The 23,800-nt window shown below is 39.4% G+C and overlaps 1 long non-coding RNA gene across 1 annotated transcript; it reads left to right on the top strand.

Annotated features, from left to right (window-relative positions):
• Positions 1 to 277: 277 nt before the first annotated feature.
• Positions 278 to 23,054, top strand: LOC127468596 (uncharacterized). The gene is made up of 3 exons (XR_007903600.1): positions 278 to 325; positions 17,383 to 17,494; positions 22,428 to 23,054. It is a non-coding gene; the product is annotated as an uncharacterized LOC127468596 (long non-coding RNA).
• The last annotated feature ends 746 nt before the right edge of the window (positions 23,055 to 23,800 follow it).

The raw sequence follows: 23,800 nt of genomic DNA, 5'->3' as shown, positions 1-23,800 counted from the left end.
TCTCTAAATGTTTCTCCCCATGGCCTCTGACAGCAAAAAAATGTGGGTGTGCTCAAACCTCTGTAGGTGCTGGACATGCAGCTGCCTCTTTTTGGGTGAACAAATCGATGTACCTGCTTAGATGAATTCCCTAAACCCACAAGCTTGGCTTGATAACAACCAAACTCCCCAGACCTTGTGTCTTCTGCTTTGTAGCAGCTGCAGGTCATCAGCAAATTGAACCACCCCCCCTGGTTCCCAGCCAACATAAACCCCACCCACAGGGCAGGATCCACGTTGTCTCCTGATCCAGAGGTGACCAGCCTGGAGCTCCTGGAATAAGAAGGTACTAAAGGCTCACAAGGGGGTTCCCACCTGTGTTCCTTGTTGCTGTAGGACCTGGGTGTTGATGGACCACTCTGAGTCCTCTGCCTGGGACAAAATGCAGCTTTCAAGGTCCTGAACTAAAAGATTTCTGTTTATAATACAGCTGCAGGAAAGCTTTTGAACCATTACTCAGATTTTTGGGGACAGCATTCCATGGGCTGGGCTGCTCCTTCCAGCGACCTGTTTCCACTGCTGGGGGATGGGAATGTGTGGGCAGGTCCTCCCTTTGCTGAGTCAGCTAAAAATACCCTTCACAAGGAGGAGCTGCAGCAACTGGAGATTGTGGTGGCAGCCAGGGAATTAGGAGCTGTCCCACCACGGGCTTCAGTGAGATGCCAGGGGTATTGACAGTTCTGGTGATTCTGGTGCTGTCCCTGAGGGAATAAATAGAGATTGCTGCTATATGGGAAGTTATTATGGCATCCCAGGTATTTATTTTGCCAAAACAAACACCACTCAAACTGTTGGACTAGAGGATCTCCAGAAGTCTTTTCCAACCCTGACTATTCTGTGATTCTGTGAAAAGCCAAGATGCTTTCACTCCTAGGGGATCACCAGGAAAGTGCAAAGATGGGGCTTGTTTGGTATAAAAAAGAAAACTGTCTTCAGGCTTTTTAAATCACAGCCCACACCTGTGGCAACCATAGCTAGCTCACTCCCTCTGGGTCTTCACCATCAATGAAAACATTCTCCTACCCCAGGATTTTAACTGATTTAAAAGGTTAAGGGGCACGTGGGTTAACTTTATACCATGGTTTTTATATGTTTCTGATCCTAATCAGAACTTGTGTAGTAATTCAATCCTACTTGGCTAAATTATGAGTTTTTCTCATTTAAAGCTGTTCTGTATCTGTAGTAGATGCACCAAATCACCATATATTTAGAATGATGTTCCACTTTGTCTTTTGGCTTATTTCCTCCATGTATTTAGGATTTCCCTTCAACCCCATTTGTTTCACTCTAACGTCCCTCCTCGCATTTCTTTCATGCAATCTGCCTTTTATATGTACTTGAATTTGGCAACCTGGCTCTGGGAATTCTAAGTTTAAAGGCCAGGAATTAACAGATTGCAATCTTTGTCTGACCTACACTAATCACCAGCTACGTGTCCCTCATATTCCCTCCCCGAAGAAAGACAAGGAGCTTTGAAGGTGTTTGTGTTTAACTTCCTGAGATACTGCTAAGAGGTGAAGACATAAAATTAATGTATTTCTGTGTTGCTAACGTGAATTGGCAGAACCAGTGGCTGCAGCTTCCCTTAAAAATCACAGGGACTAAATAAACCAACCTGTGGTTTGCTCTCACAGAAATTCAATTTTAAATACTGCAATTTTTATCTATCTATCCATGGACTTGAAGAGGAGGATGGTGTTGTGTTTGGCTTTTCTTTTTCATGCAAAAAAGAGTGGAATTGCTGTCTTATTCTGAATAGCACATAAAACCCAATGAAGGAATATTTTTTTCAAATGATGGCTAGAATATATTTGTCTTGAACCAAGACAGGGTCTTGTTTTTTCATGATTTTTCCCAGTGAGGCCCAAAGCAGGACATGACCTCACAGAAATCATCACACTCATGAAACAAATACAGTGTCTTTATTCCTATAAATTTGTACTTTATATCTTCTTTATGTTTTTCTTTTTTTTTTCTGGCATTGAAGTTGGGAAGAGGGATTTCTGTTCTGGGTTTGGTTCAAGGATTAGATTTCACTGGCTCTATCAGTTTTAATGTAAATTGAATGAATGAAAATTTGGTCAATGTTTACTTTTGATAAAGTTATAAATAGGCTAATTTAGGCGGTGATTTACTCCTTTTTATTTATGATGATTAAATTCAGTTTTAAGTCACTGTAAACTAAAGGGCTTCTGTGATATTTTGGCAGTTCTGCTGCAACCAGATAGCAATTCATAGGAAAAAAAAATAATGTATAGTCAGTTTTCCTGAAAAATAACCCTTAAGGAATTCAGGCAGCATTGTAGGCCCATTTTACAGCAATGTGTCTCTTCAGTTATTAGCATAATATTTCATTGAGAGCAGTGTCATATCCAGCATAACAACAGCCTTTTTGAGTAATGGCACAGTTGAAATAAGGGATACTGTAATATTCCCCACTTTCTAAAGGGATCTTGGTTCATATGCTCAAGTTTAATTTATCTGATGGCAGCAGGAGTGAGGTTGCTCCTTCTGTGGAGGAAAGTCTTCTGTGAATTTGAGTGACAAAATTGTTATTAGTTTAACAAATTAATATTTTATCATTGTTTTGTTATTAATAAGTAATTATAAATAATATTGAACCATGTTTTTAAGGAAGTATTGATGAAGGAGCAGCATTAGCTGTAGGGATAACTGAGTTCCCACAGAGCTGCTGCTGTTGCTTTGAGAATTTTAGGGGTATTTCTTAGGGTGCTTCTCATATGCTGGTTATTAGGAGAGTAATTGCTGAATGACCTTAAAAAGTGACAGTAAAAATAGCAGGGTTTTCTTTGGGTTGGTTTTCTTTGGTTTTTTATGGGGTTGGTTTGTTTGTTTTTAATTAAAAAAACTCCCAGCTGTTGTGTTTAAAGAGAACACCTTGAAATCAGTCTGGTAAGAGTCTGTAAGGATTTGTGAGAAATGCCTGTATAAAACAGGAGCATTATGTAACATTTCAGGATACTAATCCTTCATCATAGCAATGCAAACAGTACCACTGGGTGCCAGGCACAGTTTAAAGGTCACTAAGTAAGTCAAATGTCATGGAAAGGACTCTGGTAATGGAGATGGCACGTGTAGTTGTTCCATATCTATGATTTGGAAAATAGATTTAATCTTAAAATTAAATATTTGAGAAGACAAACTCAGTTACATATAAAGATTTCATGCTTCAATTCTTACTGAAACTTCTTCCCTGTAAACTCTTTTTGTGGTAATCCTTCTTTTTTTTTTCTTTTCCTTATGCATTTGACATTTATTTTGAAAATGTCATTTAATGTGTTCATATAAATATTAAAATTGATAACTTATTAGTCATTGCTTTGTCATGGATTTGATAGTTTTACAACTATTTCATAGAATCACAAAGTGGATTGGATTGGATTGGATTGGGAGGGAGAAAAATGGCAACAAATTTTAAAATTATAAGAGAAAATATGACCAGAATGTGGTGTTTTAAACACTTCTTTGTTAATGACCATACTGAGAAGCACTGAGTTATCTAAGTTATCTAAGCACGGGCTTTACTCCCCTGGGGTGTAAACGGGCCAGCATTGCTCCTGCTCTCCATTCATCCCTGGGGCTGTGGGATTTCCAGGAATCCAGGTGGAGTGACCTTGCTGTCTGCAGGGCTCTTTCTCTCACAGTTTGCCCTCACACCTCTCTCACAGCCGCTGTGCAGTGGGATTTTCTTTATCCTTTCTTAAACTTTATGACAGGCACCCCCCCATTTCCACAGGTGGGCTCATATTTGGATCTATTTTTGAGCTGGCTGGAATTGTCTCTGCCCAACGTGAGACAGTCCCTGGTCTCTTCTCACAGAAGATGCTGCTGCAGCCTCCCACCACAAACACCCTGCTATGAAAACACAATACAAATCAGAATGTGTTCTGATATGCCAATGCAAAGCATGTGTATTCCCACGTGTTCTTAACTAGAAAGAGCCAATTTATCTGTTTTAACTCTGCTTTATAAGGTTAAATGTTCTTAACCAAATGCTAAATGCAGTAGGAGCTGCCAATGGATATTGATCTGGGTGCTGGAGATTAGTTTTAATTAGTTTTATTGCTGGTGCACAGTTCAGTGTTAATGGCACCCCCTTGCTCCACTCTACCTCACAAAAAAAAAGTGCAATTCTGGGAAAACCATGAGTTTTTCAGCAGTTTAGGGCTTGGAATCCATATGAATATGCTCCCACATTTAAGTTGTGATTTCAGCAGCAACCACTGCAGCTCCTGTGACAGTTTGTTTTGCTTTCACTGAACTGCAGCCCCTGTGAGATCCCAAGGGCTTATCCAGGTGATCTGTTCTTCCACTGTAGCAATAAGTACTTTACCCTGTTACCTCTGTCTTGCCTTTCCCATATGTCCTGAGCATGTTATCAGACCTCATCAAAGGTTTTGTCAGGTGTGTTTTTCACAAATCAACAACCTCCTTCGTGAAACAGGATGTAGTTGTGTTTGTTCTAAAGGAAGAAAGAAAATGTGGGAGGGGGAAAAAAAAAAGGATTTTGTTTCTTTTCCATTTGAGGTATTTCAGTAACTTGTAAGAAACTCCATAGTTAATCTCAGGAGAAAATTGTTCTCTGTGTGTAAAGTGGTTTTCAGGGAATAAAACACATTTCTCAGTGATTGCCCACTGGTGTAATAATGTTGTAATCTGTGCTGGGTGAATTATCCTGTATGGGAGATTTATTACACACAGTCCTTAAGGAGTGTTTTATTTAAACACTGGGATTAGGAGACATGATTTAAAACCTGAATAATTTATAGATGTTGCTAATTTAGTAAGTTAGTAGTGCAGTTTATAGAGTTTTCAAAGCTATTACTTGTATTTTCCTTTTTCCTGTTTCTCTGGGTCTAGATGGGCAAGAAGCTCAGTGGGCTGGAGCTCCCCCTGATTGTCCTCTTCTGCCTGGGGACAGCTGCAGTCCATGCCTGTATTGGAATTTTAGCATCAGGATACTCCTGATCAAGGATCAGGAAGACTATGTGGGTGCAGCCAAACTATGTGGGGGGAAAAAAAAAAAATCCCTATACCCATAAAAACCTGTATTGGTACATCAGGAACTCCTGGTGTTACAGGGCTGTGATTTAGAGCACCTGCTTTACTCACAGCTCCATTTTGAGTGAGTAATTCCATTTAGACACAGGGACTGAAGCAAAAGGCTTGGAGGTGAAAATGGCAGAAAAATAAAAAATAATTGCTTATACAAAGCAAACACTTTTGTGCTTTAATAAAACTGCCCACACAGGCTAATACTGCATATTTTTTTTAACTTTTTCTGTCATGAGTAGGAGTTTCCCTGAGCAAAAAGTACAAGTGTAGATATTGCAGGTAATGAGAACAGGCAGGTCTGGGGATGTGTGTCCATCTCATCCTGAGGTAACATTTCATTTCTGTGTTTGGAAAGAGGACTGTGAAGTGTAAACAGTGTTCCCAAATACACAAAATAACCTTCAGTGTAAGTTACTCTGTAAGCAAAATATTTCAATTTGAACATTGAATTCTCCCATCCCATTTAGGTTCCAAAAAAATAAATAAATGAACAAACCTACAGACTCAGTGGCCACGAGAGAGGGGAAGTGTCAGGATGAACCTGGTTATTAAACCAGCCCAGCAATGATTACCTGTCACAGGGCCAGGCCAGTTGGATTACCCAGGCTTCAAGTTTAATTAATTAGGGGTTACTTTTTGCTCTTATTAGTGTTGTTTGCTTGCTTAGAATTCCTCTGCAATGATTGATTTGCAATTATAGAGGGCACAGAAGATGGACTTGGTACTCAGTAGTGCATGACTGATTAAACAGGTGTATGGAGGGGGAATAACAAACCCAGTCCAATGGAACAGTGCTCTGGAATATTATCTATATTTTCCTTGGGCCTTTGTTTAATTTGCTAAGAGTGGTTGCATTTTGGTCTTTAGAGAAAAACATTGCAGTGATGTCTGTGACCTTCCATCATCATTTGTCACACTTGAGCCCCCAAAAGAGAGTTCTGACTGACCCAAAACCACAACCCTGAAGCCCTGAAAGATTTCTGTGGTTTCATTGGAATTACAGCCTTGTTTCCACCCCAACAGCAGGTTTCAGTAGTTTACCAGGCAGGCAAGAGAGTGTTGGAATCATTAAAACTGGGTAGAAATACTTCAATGATTATTTAAGTTAAGAAGCCTCTCTAGTGTTGGGATTTTTAACTTTCAAGAAAAAGGAAAAGGTAAATGAGCAGATTAAAATTGGAGCAAAGCCAAACTCCCCTGGTTTTGTTGTTTGTGCAGTTTCTGTGTGTTTATTTGTTTAAGGAGCCCTTCATGCCTAAAAAAAAATTAATGATAATGATATTCAGTGATGAAATTATGTAGAACTTAATATTTATATAATGTACTAATAATCATATATTATATAACTATATATTAATAGCTACATATATCACCTGAAGTCATAAAGACCCTTAAAATTAATGTGTCTGTGCTTATGTAAAGAAAGCTGTGCTACTCTCCTTATATGAAAAATTTTGTTTAAATGTCAAAAATATCACAGAAATATGGTTGTAAAAATGAGTTTCTAATTAAAACTGCATCAAATGAGTAGATAAAAGCCTATTGCTTTGAAATTGTGTATGATGTTCATAAACATCAAGGTATTTTGGTGTCTCAAAGTAAGCAATTTTCTCTGCTTTCAGGGAAAAACTGAGTTCCTGCAGATCCCTGTAAGCTCTTGGTTTAATGAAGCTGAAAATAACCTTCAAATCTGAGGATCAGCTTCATTGCAGTTGCTCTCTGCTTTAAATCTGGTTTAACTCACAATTGCATTCTATTTATGATTGTTTCATTTAAGAAGTGATGGCTGAGGGGAAACTCAAAACTACTTCCAAGTTTGATATGTTTGCCAATGGGAAAGATTCAAAATCTGAGAGGAATGAAATAGGAAAATGAGCATTATTAAGTAAAAAAGTAATGAAATGTAATGTTTTGATTGTTTCCATGAGTTATGGGAGGCCTTTACCCGGGATATTTGATGTTGCTGAGGAAATGCAAAGAGGTTTAACTGTTCTGGTGCACTTGGCTCTCTGGGGAGATATTTTATTGTGTCACTAAGAAAAAAAAAATCACCAAAATCCCAGTATTGGTGTCACAAGAGAGAAAATGAGCACATTTTGGTGGTGCTGCGGGCACACACCTGGCTGTGGAAAAGATCCCTATGGCTGGTCCCCAGCATCCATCAGGAGGGAGGTGCCTGAGGTGTCTGAGGAAGCCTTTTTGGCACCATCAGGGACCACAGGTGGAGTCACAACCTGAAACTTTGCTGGTCAAGCAAGTCTGGAGTCCTGTGTTCTCCTTTACAGCAGAGCTAAAGGAAAGAGGGTGAATCCATGAATCCAGTGCCTTGCAGGGATTTGTTCCTTGGTTTAGCCCACAGCAGGAATTGGGATGCTCAGATTTCCCCACCCTTTCCCCAGTCCTTCCCATAGAATCAAGAATTGAAATAAGGTTTAGCTTAAATATGCAAAGCTCTTGTAATCCTTATCTGGAAGAGGAGCTGTTTGTCTGCAATGAATGAGAAAGGTAAAAGGTGCAAAATTAAATTAACAGAAGAAACATTATTAATGAAATTGACTTTTACTGTGTGTTTTGCTAATAGATGTAAAGAGGAATATTGATCTCTGGCTTGTTCTGTTTGTACAGCCATATACAGTCATCTCTGTATCTATTTTCAACACCAACTTCACATTCATTAAAAGCTTGGCAGCTGCTTTGTGCAGAATTTGCCACAGGAGATGTGGTGGCCATCAAATGGGATTTGAAATGCTCTAAGGATCCTGTTATTACTTAAATCTGTGCTCACCTTCCCTTGGTTTACACACAGCCATAATCTGCCTTTCCCTGGGGTGACTGGCCCAGCAGGACTCAAGAGCAGGTCTGGTTCATTTTCCCTGGCCTTGGTTTGCAAACTCTGGGGAGTGGAGTATTTCTGTGTTTGTGTCCACCCACAGAAAGTTTCCCCTGCCCTGTTACTGTGAGTGGATTAAGGAGTTGGCCTGGGATGTGGGGTGGGAAGCTTTGGTGGGAGAGGGGAGTGCAAATGTCCCCCTGTTCTGGAACCCAAGGCTATTATGCAGTAGACACACTAAGAATATCCACTGAGGTTTTATTACTCCAAGCTCCATGGTGCTGAGGAATGCTCCCCAACTTCTGATTTTTGTGTTGGTATGCAGTTGAAAACCAGTTGATAAACATTAATAGGTGAGTCTTCACTTCCTACTGATAAACAAAATAAATAACATACCAGTAAATAATTGGTATGTCCTAATGCATTGGTGTGTACAGAGTTCTGATGCTGCTTCAGTGACATCCCTGTAGCTCATCAAATGATGGGCAAGTTCTCTTTACCAGCTGTCTCTTTCCAAGACAAAATGTGTCTGTTAGCTGTTATTTATTTCCATACTTTTTTTGGCTGTCTCTTTCCAAAACATTTTCCAGGGCACCCAATTTTCCATAGCTGTGAGAGAAGACTCTTTTACCTGCATGGAGGGTTCCTCAGGCTTTGATCCAAGTTCTCTGAACAGTTGTGCACAGAGGTACCTGCTGTTGCTCTGCCTGTTCCTCCTCGTAATGATTTGCTGGCAGAGGCACCCTGAGGGTGGGTGGGTTAAAGTCAGCTGAGGTGCCAATTCAAACAACGATGCTCATTTTCTGCTCGTTGCTTTTTCCAACTTTTTATTCCCAGAGAAAGTACTTTCTGCAGTTTGGGGATGTAAACAATCAGATCACATTGCTCTGTTCACAAATAGCTCCTGCTTTGAACAGGGGAATATTTGCTAAGGCTTGTAAGCACTCACTTGTGCTAATGCTGTACAAAACCCAGTGAAAATCCTACATATGTAGGACATAACCAACACATTCTGGAGAAAGAAATCAATGTAGAACATCAATAAAAGAATACTTGTGAATATGATTTTTTAAATATTTTTGTTGGAGTTCCTAAAGTAGTTTATTTATGATTAATTAACAACCCTCAAATAAGCACCATTTGTCATTGTTACCTCAGCTTCATAAAGTAACAATCCACTTGCTTTACTTTGAGTGAGCTGAAATAGGTGTACAACAGGAACTAGAGGTAGACATAGAATCCCAGAATGGTTTGGGTTGGAAAGGACCTTAAAGATCATCCAATTCCATGCCCTGCCATGGGCAGGGACACCTTCCACTAGCCCAGGTTGCTCCAAGCCCTGTCCAACCTGGCCTTGGACACTTCCAGGGATGGGTCAGCCACAGCTTCTCTGGACAAAACCTGTGCTAGGGCTTCACCACCCTCACAGGAGAGATTTTTTTTCTTAATATTCTGTCTAAACTTACTCTCACTTTGAAGCCATTCCCCCTTGTTCTGTCACTACATCCCTTGTCCAAATTCTCTCTCAATCTTTGTTGGCTCCCTTCAGGTCCTGGAAGGCCACAATTAGATCTCCCCGAAGTCTTTTCTTCTCCAGGCTGAACAATCCCAATTCTCTCAGCCTACTTAGACCTCTGCATGTAATCAATAATTTGGAATTCATACCCCTTACCTCAAGGCACGTGCTCTGGGAGTTTTTCCTCAGAAGAGGTTGAAACACTGGTTTTATGTGGGGTGAGGTAAGCACTGTGTGGTGGAGCTCCCTGGGGAGAACTGTAGCGTTGAACAGCATTATGAGCCAAGTTGTTAATTAATCAGGCATCTAAAGGTACTTCTGCTAGTGATTCATGGGTATTTCTAACTCTTTAAGCTGTCCCTCCTGTGTTTGTGGTACCTCTTTGTCACAGGAGGGGTCACAGAGAGGAAGATCTGGGCTAAGAGAGCAGGAATATTAGAGCACACCTAAGACCAGGATAAAAATTGCTGCTCCTCAGCCTCCTCCTCTGGCAGGATGGATGTTCCTGGCTCTGCTGGGGGGACACCCAGGGGCTCAACAGGACCTCCTGGTTCTTGTCTGCATCCAGCTGGAGCTGAGACAACTGCAGTTCTGTATCAACCCCCTGTGCCACTGAACTAAACACACACATTCCACACACCCCCACTGCTGTTTCTTGTGCCTTCCAAGCCTTCTGCCTGCTCTGTGTTTGCAGTGTATTTTTTCAAATTTTCTTTGCAAATTTGATAGTTGTGGGGGAATCTGACTTGAGGAACTAATTAGGGACTGTCAAGATATAATTACTAGAGAAGGCGACGCAGAGGGTGATTTGGGCTGGTGAAACGTCGTGAAGCTCGTTTTTGATTTCGGGACCAAAATCTGAATTAGCTCACATTTGTCTCACTATAAACAAGCTCTGTTATAGAAATAATCCCATTTATTTTCTATCCCTACTAAATATTCCTCTTATAAACTGCCTCTTCTTAATAATTAGTGTGTTGGGGTTTGAAGATAGTTCTCAGCTGATGGCTCTTTGCAGACTCATTAAGTTAAACTAACAGAGAACAGAAGCAAGTTGGGCCGATTTCAAATTACTCAAGTTCTGTTTATTGTTGATTTGAACTGAATTTTCTCCTTTAGGAGAAGAAGCACAACTATTGCAACAATTGTCAACATCTCTAAGGGGTTTTGTTGCTAATAATAACAACAGAAGGGGAAAAAATGAGAAAGGAAATGAAAAAGAAGCAAGACACTCTTATTTCCATAGATTACATATTAAATTATTACCTTGCAGGATTAATGGAAATATAGATTAGATGTAAAATCTGTGTTGAAGGGTGATGAAAGCACCTTTCAAGTTCTCCTGCTCTCTTGATGTGCACATCTATTACCCAGAAATAGTGCTGCAATATGTGCTGCCTGCCTGCAGATCCATCACATCTGCTCACTTATATTATCTGTTTATTGGGGGGGAACTTTGTTTTAATGGAAAATGTTCTCATAAAGGAGAATAATGCCAGGAAAGAGAAAACAGGAGAAGGGGGAAGTGTCAGGATTGAAATGTTTGCTGTTTGCTCTCTTTTGAGAAGTTTCAGGTTCTACCTGTGATATATTTTGAACTAGCCCAGAACAGAGATTGTTATTAGATTTTAATCATCCTACTTGTTCTTTTAACTTATATGGAGTTCAAACTTTCTTCTTATCTTTGGAAGAAAACACTGGAGCCTCCTTTGGTGTTTTCTATAGTTTAAGTAATAAGACAAACTGCAACAAGAATCCAGTCAGAGTAACACCACCTTTGATGCAAAAATAAATAATACTACAATGTTATGTGCATGTTTAATTTATAATTCTGAAAATTAGGTAGAGATCCTGCAGACAGGATCTGGAGGTATTTTGTCTAATCAAGCAGGTGCAAGTATAGTATCTGAATTTGTGCATTGTTACCTGTTTTCTGGTACAACAAAATATCTTCTAGATCCTTAAGCAGTCCAATTTCTCTAGTTTATCCTCCTGTTTCTGAAAATTTTCCTTATTCACAATTTTTTTTTCCACTTGTTCAGGGTCCAGGGCTCTGACTAAACTTCCTTTAAAGCAAGCCACTCTTGGGATTCCAAACTTCACTCCTCTTTTTCTGATTTCCTAGTTACTTTGTCCTCTGCTGGAGGTCCCAGCCCTTCTAACAGAAGCAGCAGAAAGGAAAAGGGGACTGTGTTTCCCTTTCCACATTTCACTGACCCTGGGAGAAGGTCAGGACAGGCAGCTGGAAGGGGTAAGACAGGGAAACACTCAACTCCATCCATCCAAAGCCTTCAGCTTCACTCCTTGGTCTCTTTGGAGTCCCAAACTCCCTGTCAGATATTTCCTAGCAGGACATGGACATCAGAAATCTCAGCTCAGACCTCTCCACCCTGCAGGAGATGCTGAGGGAGGTTATTGTGCAGTCTGTTAGTGGGACAACTACAGAAAATGTCAAAAAAGTACCATTCTTGTTCTCCAGAGGTGAAGTGGTGGCAATACTGGAAAATTAATTGGAAAGGAAAGAAACCCTTAGAAAACTTTATGTATTCTACCTGTAAAACTCCTTTTTCTTGTTAACCAAACCAGTCATATCTCTCAGGAAAACTTTTAAGCCTCTGCTTTTTAAATTTGTGGCATTTAGGGATGCTTTTAAGAAATAGAGCTGTGATTCAGCTGATTATTGCTGCCATAAATACAGAAGGCCTTGGGTGGCTGCTGTACATGTGGGTGACAGCTCGATGGACTCCTTTGGCAGGGCCTAAAATAATGCAGCTATTACTGTACTCACTGCTGTTGGCAAACAAAGCACTAAAACATCTTATGATTTTATTTCCTGCCCCAAAACTTACAGGTTATTGTCTTTTCAGGGAAAATGTTTGCAATTTACTTGTGATGACAGTATTTTTTTCTTTTCATACATGGAAAAAAATTGTCAGATTGCTCGACTTAACTTTTGTATTTCTGGTTCTCACTGCTGTTGTTTCCTCTCTTATGGTTTCATGGCATAGATGATGATGATGATGATTAAAAGTCCTTATTCAGGATTTCAAGGATTAACTTTGAGTTGTATATCAACTTTTAAGAGAAGCTGAGAAGGAGTAACTGTAAAGTAAAAGATTAGTACATTTTAGAGAAGTTTATATCCATAAATTTTATGGGATAATAAAGGGAAAATTTGGATCTCTTGGGAGACTGGCCTAAGAATAGAGCAGTGTAAGAGAAAGTGGTATGAGCAGAACCAACTCAAGCTACTATGAGATATACTTAACCTTTATAAATTTAGGTATAATATCCATTCTTCATTCCTAGGAAAAAAGGTTTCTGGCCAGAAAATCTGTTCTTAAGGTTATATTGGAAAAGCAATGAGCAATCTTTCCTCCTAACTCTGGTGGGCCTTAGTTAGAGAGATCAATCTGCTGACAGATGTCAGTGCTCTGCACAGATTTGGGTAAAGTGGAGACCAGCAGAGAGCAGAAAGAGCAGTTACAGGTCTAGAGAATGTGTTATTTAAACTGCAAGGGAGGACAGGAAAGACTTAAGAGGGTCTGAAAATGCTACAATGTCAAATAACCTCCCACATTCCAAATGAACAGGGAGAAAGAAAAGGCTTCAACTGTTTTCTGTTAGAAAAGGGAAATCCTCTACCACAAGGGTTAGGGTAATGAATGATAAAGTATGTCAGTAATAGAGCTTACAGCCATGTAAACTCTTCCAAATTATATCAGAACTTGAGGAAAAATGTGTATTTCCTGAGAGATGGAAAGAAATAATATTAGAGTTATGAAAAGGTAGAATATCAGCTTCAGCTGCCTCTTGTGCTTCCCTGGCACCGTGGCCTGCAAGGCTTGTCCCCTTTGTCTCTCCCTCAGTCACAGAAGGACATTTTAAATCAAATCAGTTCTTCTGGATCTCAGTTTGAGAGGACATCCTTGAATCTCCCAGAAATTTTGATTCTGATGTGACCTTAATTGTTTAAATCTACGTCAAGGAGCTCTTTCCAAATCACAGTCTCTGACGTGGAGTTGTTTAACACACTGTTTTTTTCATTAATATCCCACAGCTCTAAACATGTGGGAGCAAAGTGCCCTGGAAGAGTTGAACTTTAGAGGATCCCTCCAACTAAATTACTCTGTGTTCCTCTAAATCTAAAATTTCCAGCTTGGGCCTTTCCTTTTGGCATGAAGACAAAATTCCCCACTGGCTGCTCTTGAACCAGCTGAAGCCATGAATGAGTGATGAACTGTCCTGGGAGTTTTTGCATTATTAAGAATACTTTTTTTCCTTTTTTTTTTTTTTTTTTTTTTGTTTTGGTTTTTTTTGGGGTTTTTTTGTGTTTTTTTTTTTTTTGTTTGTTTGTTTGTTTGTTTGGTTTTTTGTTGTTTTTGTTTGGTTTGTTTTTTTTTGTTGTTTGTTTTTGGTTGTTTGGGTTTTTTTTGCATTTTGGACATTTGGAAATTACTTTTCTTGTGAATTTAGGCTGTGGACCTGTTACGGTCTGGGCATGTTTTAAACACTTGCTGCAGCTGAGAGGTTGCTTTGATTTTGCTGAGGACAGCAATTAAGCTGTGTGGAGCAGGTATGGATTCATCTGGAGAACGAGGCAGGATTGATGGGAATTATCCAGAGGTGGAAGGCTGATGCATTAACCTACATCAGCTCCTCTAACCCCAGGATACCCTGTGTGAGTGTTTCTGCTCAGCTGTAGCAGGAAACCGAAAGTCATTTTGATCTTGCTGTCAGGAGATCTTAGATAAATAGGATGTAATTCTCAGTGGATATTTTAAGGGTAATTTGTATGAATAAAGCCAATGGAGAGGTCTCATCTGATGTTGCTTGGATATCTAATGGGTTTTGGGTACATCCCTTTATTATCCTCTCATTAGCATTTATCCATGGAGTAAAATACTTGAAATATTTCTTAGCTTGGCTTTATTTAAGTACTGATGTAAAGTACTAATTAGCAATTATTTATTCATGCTTTATTAAAGTACTCCAATTCCCCTCTGTTGTATTCAGTTAATATGAACAGTTTCTCAGGAATTGTTGGGAAGTTAATATTCAGACACGGATCTTCCCCTGCCCCACCTGGATTTGTGTTTGTGTGGATGATGTGACAGTGTTCCAAAAGATTTGCAGTATCTTCTAAATGAAATTCTCTCTATATATCACCTTGGTATAATAATATGTAGCAAATGAATACTCAGTGTCTACACTCCTATGGCTGAAACTTTCAGCAGATTATTTAAGATACCTGAGCATCTTTCTCTTCATTCTGATATCTTTGATTTTCCAGTCCAGTGGAGTTGGGTGTTCCAAGGGCTGAGCACAGCTCTGGCAGGTGGGGATATTTCAGTCACAGGGATCTGTGGTGGGAGCCTGAGCTGCAGAAGGGGAGGTGGGTCTGGCAGGTCTGAGCTGCAGCTTTGCTTCCACCATTTCTCTGCAATAAATCCCTTCTGCACTTGGAGCCAGGGAGAGGAAAAAACCCTCACTCACAGAGATGCCACTGCATCCCCAGCTGTCTCAGGACAACCTGACAGTCTTGATTTTGAGTTTAGCAGCTTTAAAATCGCTGACCCTGAGCAGGCACGATTTACAAGGTACATTTTAAAGACAGTTCACCCAAGACTGGCACTAAAGAAACTTATTTTTCACCTGGCTGGGGAGGAATTTTTGGTATATCCTTTCTGAGGACTTCATCAATGTTCTGCTGGGCAAGCTGCACTGCTGACCTGCATTATGAAATAAGGTGACCACAGGGCTATTGCCGAGATACTTTAATTTGGATGGAATTACTCTCCATCAAGTGTTTCCTTGTCCCAACACATCCCAAGATACGTGAAGACACCACCAAGGGCCCCCCCAGGGTGATACTCTGCATTGCAAACAGCAGGAGACCCACAAACTCTGGTGTTCATTCCCAGGGCAGAGCACAGAACAGGGTTTGGATCAACTGCTGGGAGCAGTAATTGCTCAATGAGAGTCTCATACAATTACTGTAATTAAAATATGAAATATTTGTTATTTCTAGGTTTTGCTGTGATTCCCTGGTTTATTCCTAGGGCTGATACTGGTTTTCCCTTACACTTTACATCCACTAAGTAAAAATGAAGACATTTTTTCAGTCCTGTTAATTTAAGAAGGGCTCGTTTATGTTTTCTATTTAAAACAAATCAAGAATGAGTGAAAAGGTGGAACAGTGACTTTTAAAATGCAGAGTGTGTGCATAAAGCTTTACTTTCAAGCATTTATTTTCCCAGTTCTAAGGCAATATCTGTTCCTCTGAACAATCCCCCAGCCTGCTTTAGATAAGGTCTGATCTAATGATAATGTCTCTGTGCTCTTTCATTTACAATTCCAGGAGTAAGCAAGGAACAGTGTTTCTCTATAAGTCTAAATGACTTTACAGCCCTTGGTAACTTTGATATTACCATAAAGAAAATATCAAGGCTGCTTAAATTTTGGAGTGGATGTTCTGTTTGGCAGCCTGCCAGTCAAAGCAGGAGTGGAATTGCTGACAGGACAGGAAGGAATATCTGATCCCTCTGCTGTCAGCCCAGTCCCATGGGATTTGGGCATTGTAAGTAGAAAATAATTTAACACTGAGAGGAATATTACCAGCTTTTCTGTGTATTATGTATGAACTGAAATGTAGTGAAAAATTTCCTTCTGTTTGGAGGGGTACCATGACAGAAACCACTGTGATAAATTACCCACCTTGTACAGATATTCCTGCACTTAAATTTTCTAGAAAAAGATGAGTTTTGAAAAAATGTATTTATATCATCATATATATATCTCATATATATCCTTTGCTACTAAGTGAAGAAGCATTTGTGCAGCTGAAGACACGTTGTAATAATAATTTATTCTACTACTAAACCTTTCAAACAGGAAGAGCATTTGCATGCAAAACACATAAAACCCTGTAAATGAAAAGTGAACATCATTTTTTTTATGTAACTTGGTGTCATTTCAGTTCTCCATCCATGAGGCAGAGGAACTTCTGGATGTTGCCTTAGTACTGTTCTTTTCTAAGCAGGCTTTTGCAGAGCCAGAATGCTTTACTAGTGAACACAGGAACTGTCTGGAGGTAAACTCAGGCTTTATGACATGAGAAATTGCTTTTTATGGATACTTTGGCTCAGTCCTGGAGCAACAGCAACGTACTTGATCTGTGCTCATCATTGAGCAGTTCTAAACATGACATACCCTGTCTTTTCTTTTCAAATTTTAGCTGCCATTTCCAAAGCATTATTGACACAGGGAAACCAAAGAGGGAATGAAAATGTTGTGCAGTGTGTTGCAAAGAAATAAAAGAGCCTGGAAAACTTACTGTTTGTCTTGGAAGAAATAATTGTGGCACATTAGTTCATTTAATTGCTCCAGTAATTTAAGTGACTTGTGTATCTTCGCTGTAATTACAGTGGCACTAAAGCTGCAAATCCTATAGAAAAATAAGTAAATAGTGCTTTATGAAGCAGCTGTTTAAGCAATTAAGGTGGATCTTTAACTGGAGAGCAGTGGGATTTAATCAGGGCAGGTTTCTGACCAGTATTGTGGTGTAGGATTTGCTGTGGTGATTCCCACTGCACGACTGCAAAGGGCTTGTTCTCAGGAAGGGGATGCACAGCAGAGAAAGGTGCTTGTGTCCCTGATGGAGCAACTGGGAAGCATAAATTCCCCTGAACTGAGAAACATATACAGTTATTTGAGGAGTGGAGCTAATTGTTGAATGTCTATTTTCAGCACACCAAAACAGGGAGGAATGTAATAACTTGTTTTTCCTTTCAGGTGTGATGCAATTCAATGTCTTTGGAATACCTTGTGCAAGCTCATGAGTTATGACCTTTCATATCTTATCTTGACGCTGTAAATGATTTTATAGCATTGCAATGACAGTTTTTAAACTTTCACACAGGAGCTGCTATCTGTGGCTTCTCCCAAGACTCGGAGTATGAGCTTAATCTTTGCTGGATCCACCTGGGTGTGTTTTACCCAAACTCCAGCAATCCCAACCAGCGGGGAACAAGGTGAGTGGCAATCATTGTTTGATGCCTGCAGAGGGGCTGCTCTGGGACTGGGATCACTGGAAAGATGCCCATTCTAACTTTGGCTGAACCAAATTCCTGCATGTTTTCCCCTCTGTGCCATTGGGATTTGAATGTGCTACATCAAGACTAAAATAGAGCTTTGATGGCAAACACACTTCGAGGAGCAAAACTGACCTTGGTGCTCTCAGCCCTAATTGCCCATAATTACCCAACAAATGAGAAAATGGAGCAGTGTAATAAGATGCTGGAGTAAGACTCGGAAATGTCTGTGCTTTGCACATTTGCCACCATCAGATATTGTATTTCTGCTCAAAGGAAAGGGAAATAATTGCCTAAATGTAGATCTGTGCTGGCTAAGGACTAGGGTGGAGAAAGCTGTAAAACAAGATAACTGGGAGAAGAAAAAGAAGTGGAAACAGCACTTCTATTCCAGTTAAAGCTTGAGGTCTAGGAGAGCAGAGCTATTTATATGGAATGTATCTAATGGATTAAAGTCTCCTTTTCAAACCTCCTGAGCTTTATCTCGCAGTGACACACCTTTGGATAGGCCTGTTAAAGCTTTAAAAATGCAGCTTCAGGGTTATCATGCTGCTCCCAGTCTTCCCCAATCTGCCAAGGTATTGTTCCCTACATTTAATGAAGACTGGAAGTGCTCCCTGCCATCAGTGCTTTGTGCTTGGTGTCCCCTTGCAAGTCCAGAGAGCTGCCCTGTGGAAAAGAGGGATGATAAATTCTGTGCACTGGGATGTGTCCCACCCTGGGGACACTTTGCATTAAACATTCTTTATAGTATTTCCCCTGTGTTTTTATCTGTTTTTCTCTTTGTACTTCCCCTCTTGGGTCATACCTACTGTTTTTAGTGTCACTCCTTAACTGAGGAATAAATAAATGAAGGTGCTTATATGATTTCTTGAACTGATATCTTGATAGTGTCACTTCTTCCAGAGTTCTCTGTGTGGATTTCCCTCCATGTGGTTTGTACCTGACCAAGGCATGTCCCCGGTCAAACACTCCTAAAGGCAGATTAAATAACTGTATAACTGTTGCTGTTCAAGATGTCACTCCTATGGAACACCTACCAAATACGAACAGAACTGCTGAGAGTCTCCAGCCTCTTCTTTCACTGGGATCTTCCTGCCCATCCTTTGAAATTCAGCATTCTGTCAGACCTTACTTCTCCCTCTCTCTTACTAGAAAGCCAGAATTATAGAAGTTTTGTACAGAACCAAAACAGATGAATTGAAAATGTAAAAGACAATGCACGTTGACTTTTGAACAGAAAAAAATTAGTTTAAAACCAGCTCATTCCCTAGTCCAACCCTTTTCCATTGAGCATTTACCTCATTGTGATTGCAGTAATCACCCAGGTGCTGATATGGATTTGACAATACCTCCACTTTTTGCCTCAGACAGAAAAGCTTAAATTATGCAGTAAAATGGCTATCACTGCGTTGCTTCAACCTGGTACAAATACAGACACCAGACAACCAGTATATTTTAAATCAGGTGCACTCAATTTTTTCCTGGCAAAAGGGGACCAAAAATTCCTTATATCCATGAGTCATCGTTGTCTGACAGTATCCAATTGCCCTTTGCTTTATTATTCCCCATTTTAATGGCATTACATAACCCCTCTTCACCAAATTTTCGAGACATTTATATCTATCTCACACATTTCTGCTCCACAATATTATTTTCTCTTTGTTATTTATCACTTCTGTACCTCCACCTGAATACTTGTGGCCACAAATGCTCAGCTCATTTTTTGATCATCCTGAGATGTTTTCTTGTGGGTGAATGATAATTTTTCTATCAATATTATCACACCAGGGTTTTTTTGGCACTTTAATTATTGTTTTGCCTTTGGGATTGTGTTCCATTCCCTTTGGACATGTATCACTGGCTCCACTTCTTCCAAATCAGAGAGAGAAATGTTTCATTTAACAAGGTGCTTATTTTATACTAATTTAGATCCAACAGTCTGTAACATTTATCTCTTCATCACTACTTTCATTATCTTTCATATTCCTTCACAATAAATTAGGACTGTTATGTGAAGTTTTATATTGCCATAGTAACAACTTCATTTGCTTTAATTTGCCAATGTATTGATTGGTTTTAGTATTGCTTTTGGTTAATTCTATGTCTCTGAAAGTGTATTATCAACTGAAACAAAATTCTTTATTCAGCTCTAGTAAAATTTAGAGACAGCCCAAGGTCATTCTCGTACTCAAGTTGTTCCTTCCATGGAGTAAAGTTTTCCTGGAGTGAGTGATGCACTGGTAAATCTAAAGAGTTAGTAAAAGATTCCTTCTGTATCCATACTTTCTTAATAATGCAGTTCAGTAATACCTGTAAGGATTTGAATCCTTCATCAATACAAACATCACCCCTGGGTGCAATTTTAGAGGTCACTGTGTAGTTGTGATTACCTGGAGGTGTCTGTGGTAGTGGAGGTGACATGTCTTTGAACTTTGAGGCTTCCCAACAGTGGAATGATGGAAGAGCTGATCAATCCTTCCTGCAGGACTGACCCTTACCCAGACCAGCCCTCCTGCTGAGTGGTTGCTAAATTATCGCGTAGAAATGGAGGAGTAAGATTGGTGTTATTCATATTTTTCAGTCATTATTACAAAAATCTGACTATTAAATATTCACCATTTCATTGAAAAAAGCTCCAGAGCCTTTAATCCTTTTGTTATTATTTTGTTATTATTATGCCTCGATTATTTTTACTGGAAAGAAATACAAAGCTGAATAATCCCCTGCAATATAATGTCTAAATAGGCAAAAAGCTGGCGAGGAATCAGTGTATAATAATGGTGGCTTTGCTTTTTTTTCCCTGCTCAATAGCAGCAAGAAGCACAGGAGTGGCTGGAGGACCATCTGCAGCAAGGACAGGGAAAGTCATGGAAAAAGGCACCAGACAAGCTCTGACAACAAATGCAAAGGGTCAAAACACTGATTTCATTAAGCAGCCACTTTCAGCATTATCGTTTCCTCCCTCCAAAAGCTGGGACACAATCTGTCATTTCAGCTCTTGCTCAGTAAAAATATATTAAAAAAAAAAAGTGGTTAGGAATTGTGGACTATGAAGTTAGGGCTTGATAAGGTGTATTTTGAGCTCTGTTTAGTAACTTTAGTTTTTTATTGCTTTTAGATTATTGTCAGTATTGCAGCTCTGTAACTTCCCCTTAAGGTAATTGGTAGCTTTTTACAATTATTACTATTATAATTATTAACGTAGAGGATTATCTTATTTAAAAAATGATTCCTAAAAGTTATGGTGTTCCTGGTTGTAAAACAAATATGCTTCTGTAAGTTAGAAATTTTGAGTCCTCAATTTTTTTGTGTTTTTACTTAAATAACATTAGAAAGTACATCAAACACTGATTTGGATCTGCCTGAGGGATGACTCAAGAATTGCTGGAGCTGGCAGACTTTTGGGCTTCCTGGTGGTCTGTGCATATGTGTCTTCAAACAGGCACAAATAGGTAGTTGTATAAATATTTATTTTATGTTAGTGAGCATTTTGACAGCCTAAATACAGACTGGGGTGATTCGGGCTCTTAAATCCAAGAATCTCATTTACCTATAGCTGAATTATTAGAAAGCTTTAGCTGAGCACATCATATGTGAATTTATCCATTTCTAGAAGGTAAAAAATTAATGACATGCCTTGGGAGGTTTAAGGGACAGATTTTCCTCTTTTATGAGGAATCAGAAGGAGGAGGATGTCTTTTTAAAGAGGTTTAAAACCTGAAATATGCTTTTTTTTCTTCCCTGTTTCAGGGAAGTTTCAGTTCTTCAGCTTTTCACCAATTAGGTTTCATGTGGGGCAATGCCCATTTTTTATTCACAGCATTAAAATTGAACTTGAAGGTTAACCTTGACGTGTCCACGTTCAGAAAATGTCTCTGATGTCTCTAAATCTGCTGGTAGAAGTGAAAATTCCTTTCTGCTGGTGCGTTTCAGGTAGGAAGGAGCAGGGAAAAGAAAGTCACATAAAGCTGAGGAAGTTGAGAGAAGATTTGAAGGTAAAACCTGTCAGGAATTCCCTGCAAAAAGGCTCCAAAACAGGCACCCACAGTGGGCTTGGTGTGAAAAGTCAGCAAGCTGTGAGTTTGTATTCAAGGAGCAGGAAGATGTGCTAATGAATTAAAATTCTCTTTGTTTTTTGGGGTTTGTTTTCAGCTTTGCTCTAAGTGGTGCTTCTATCAAATTTCAACTCAAGAATGGTTTTCTCTCCTCTGCATTTTGCCCAAAGCACAAAGGCAGAGCTGTGAGGATGTACCTGAATTATTGGTGGTATTCTCTGAAAGTGATGCACTATCAGGAGCTGGAAATTAGATGGAAACAAATGTTAATCTCCTTTTCCCCTTTGTTCGTAGGCAGTGAACTCTATCCTAAAATTAATACTGTCAGCCACAAATGACAGGTTCAAATTGCTTGCAGAGCACTTTGCATTTTGGAATATCCCCAATGCTCTCTCATTACAGCTTAAAAAAATCAAAAAGCAGGCAAGAGATTTTGATCAAGTAACTGTATCAACCACATTTTGATATCTCCACATGTTGATGCATGAATGGCCAAAGAAAAAGTGGGGTTTTTTTGTGCAAACTTGGAATTTTTCTCACCTGAAAAGGTAGATAATAAATACTGGCAATACATAAGACTTGGCTCTACTAAGACCTCCCATTTGCTATCTTGGAGAGCAGCAGTTATTAATTTTCAGACATAATCAAGTGATTTATATTCATGATTATGGTTCAAACCATCATGACACTTGTTCTTTCTACATCAGAGGCCTTCTTGCTTTCAGCTTCTTGTGTTCAGCAGTTATTAAAATAAGAATGAGAGGGTTTGGGGTTTTTTTTAGAAGTATTTTATAACATTTTTCCTCTGATTTCAGGTCTTACCCACTGAACCATCACAAACACCTGAGCAACGTGTACTGCACTGGCTACACTAAGACTTTGAGCTGTATTTCAGGGATTCACAGCAAGTATTTTCCTCAATTTCCACTAAGAACTGCAAAATTTCCTCTTTTTATACGCCATATATTCCATTGGAATTCTTATCTTTGTAATAACTGCCATAATTAGTACTGGTCTCCAACCTGACCTCATAAAAATTGATAAATAATGCTGGGAGTCAATTTTAAAGTATGTTTATTACCTCTGCCATACTTCTTGACATTTGAAAGGAGAAAAAAGTCCATCACTCAGACCTATAGAAAAGTATTAACCTACAAAAAGATCATTTCTGTACAATGTCTAATTGTATTTCTTTTAGAAAAGCTGCACTAATTCTGAAAATTAACTTCAAATATCTTCTCCATTGCAATGAAATTACTCAGTCGACTTTATTTCTGAAACTGGTTGGTAAACAAAATCAAAATATTTTGGCTGTCAGTTGCTATAAAATGAAAACTAATTTTGTCTGAGGCAAAGCTCAGAGCACCTGACCCTGAACTGTGGGGTGTTTGGGGAAAATGACATGACACTGGATGAATCCAAATTCATTCTCTCCAGAGTCTCTTTGGGGGGGGAAAAAAACTGTTTGCAAAGCACTTGTGAGGCTTCTCAGTTCTTTGTCTTGCTCAGTTTGGTGTCTGGAGGAGATTCCAGGACTCTGAAAACTGCTCAGCTTTGTGACTGAAAAAAGCTGCCCTGGAGAGCTCCCAGTGTGCTGAACTGGGATCTCAGAGTGGTTTCAGCCATGCAAACATGGCATGTGGGGAGTGGGTTCCCACTGGATCTGTGAGTGATGTCCTTTCATAATATAATAATAATGTTCCTGGCTGAACTGATAACCCACAAGCAGATTGTTACAGGAATTAAGAGCTGCAACTTAACTATAAGTTATATTAAATATTTGATGCCTAAAAAACAACAAATCTCATGAAACTGTAAAAAAATTCTAAGCTCTTTCTTTTTCCTAACACGGTCCCTTAGCTGAAATCCCAATTATTAGCACAGCTGACTGAAAGAATACAACCAGGGAGCTGGCTCTGACCAGCTAACAAGTTTGTCAAGTTGTACATGATTTAATTAAAAAATGTACCTGTTACAAGAGAAGAGATAAATGTCTCTTTTCAAATAACTGCATTTTAGCAGTGCCTAATTTCCTGCCTTGTTTTCCTACACTATTCTCTCCAGTCTAGCCTATACTCCTGGGCTTCCAGTAATTCTTCTTCCCAGCTGTCAGGAATGAATCAGCTCTTAATTCCTGGAAGCTGGAGCAGGACACAGCGGAGACCACACTGCTCCAGCTCTTGATTTA

Source organism: Manacus candei, unplaced genomic scaffold (genome assembly GCF_025592945.1).
Source record: "Manacus candei isolate 608988 ecotype Guabito, Panama unplaced genomic scaffold, ASM2559294v1 h1tg000015l, whole genome shotgun sequence".
In the NCBI taxonomy this organism is placed as follows: Eukaryota; Metazoa; Chordata; class Aves; order Passeriformes; family Pipridae; genus Manacus; species Manacus candei.
The sequence above is the reverse complement of the archived record's forward strand: the minus strand, read 5'-3'. Positions and strand labels throughout refer to the sequence as shown.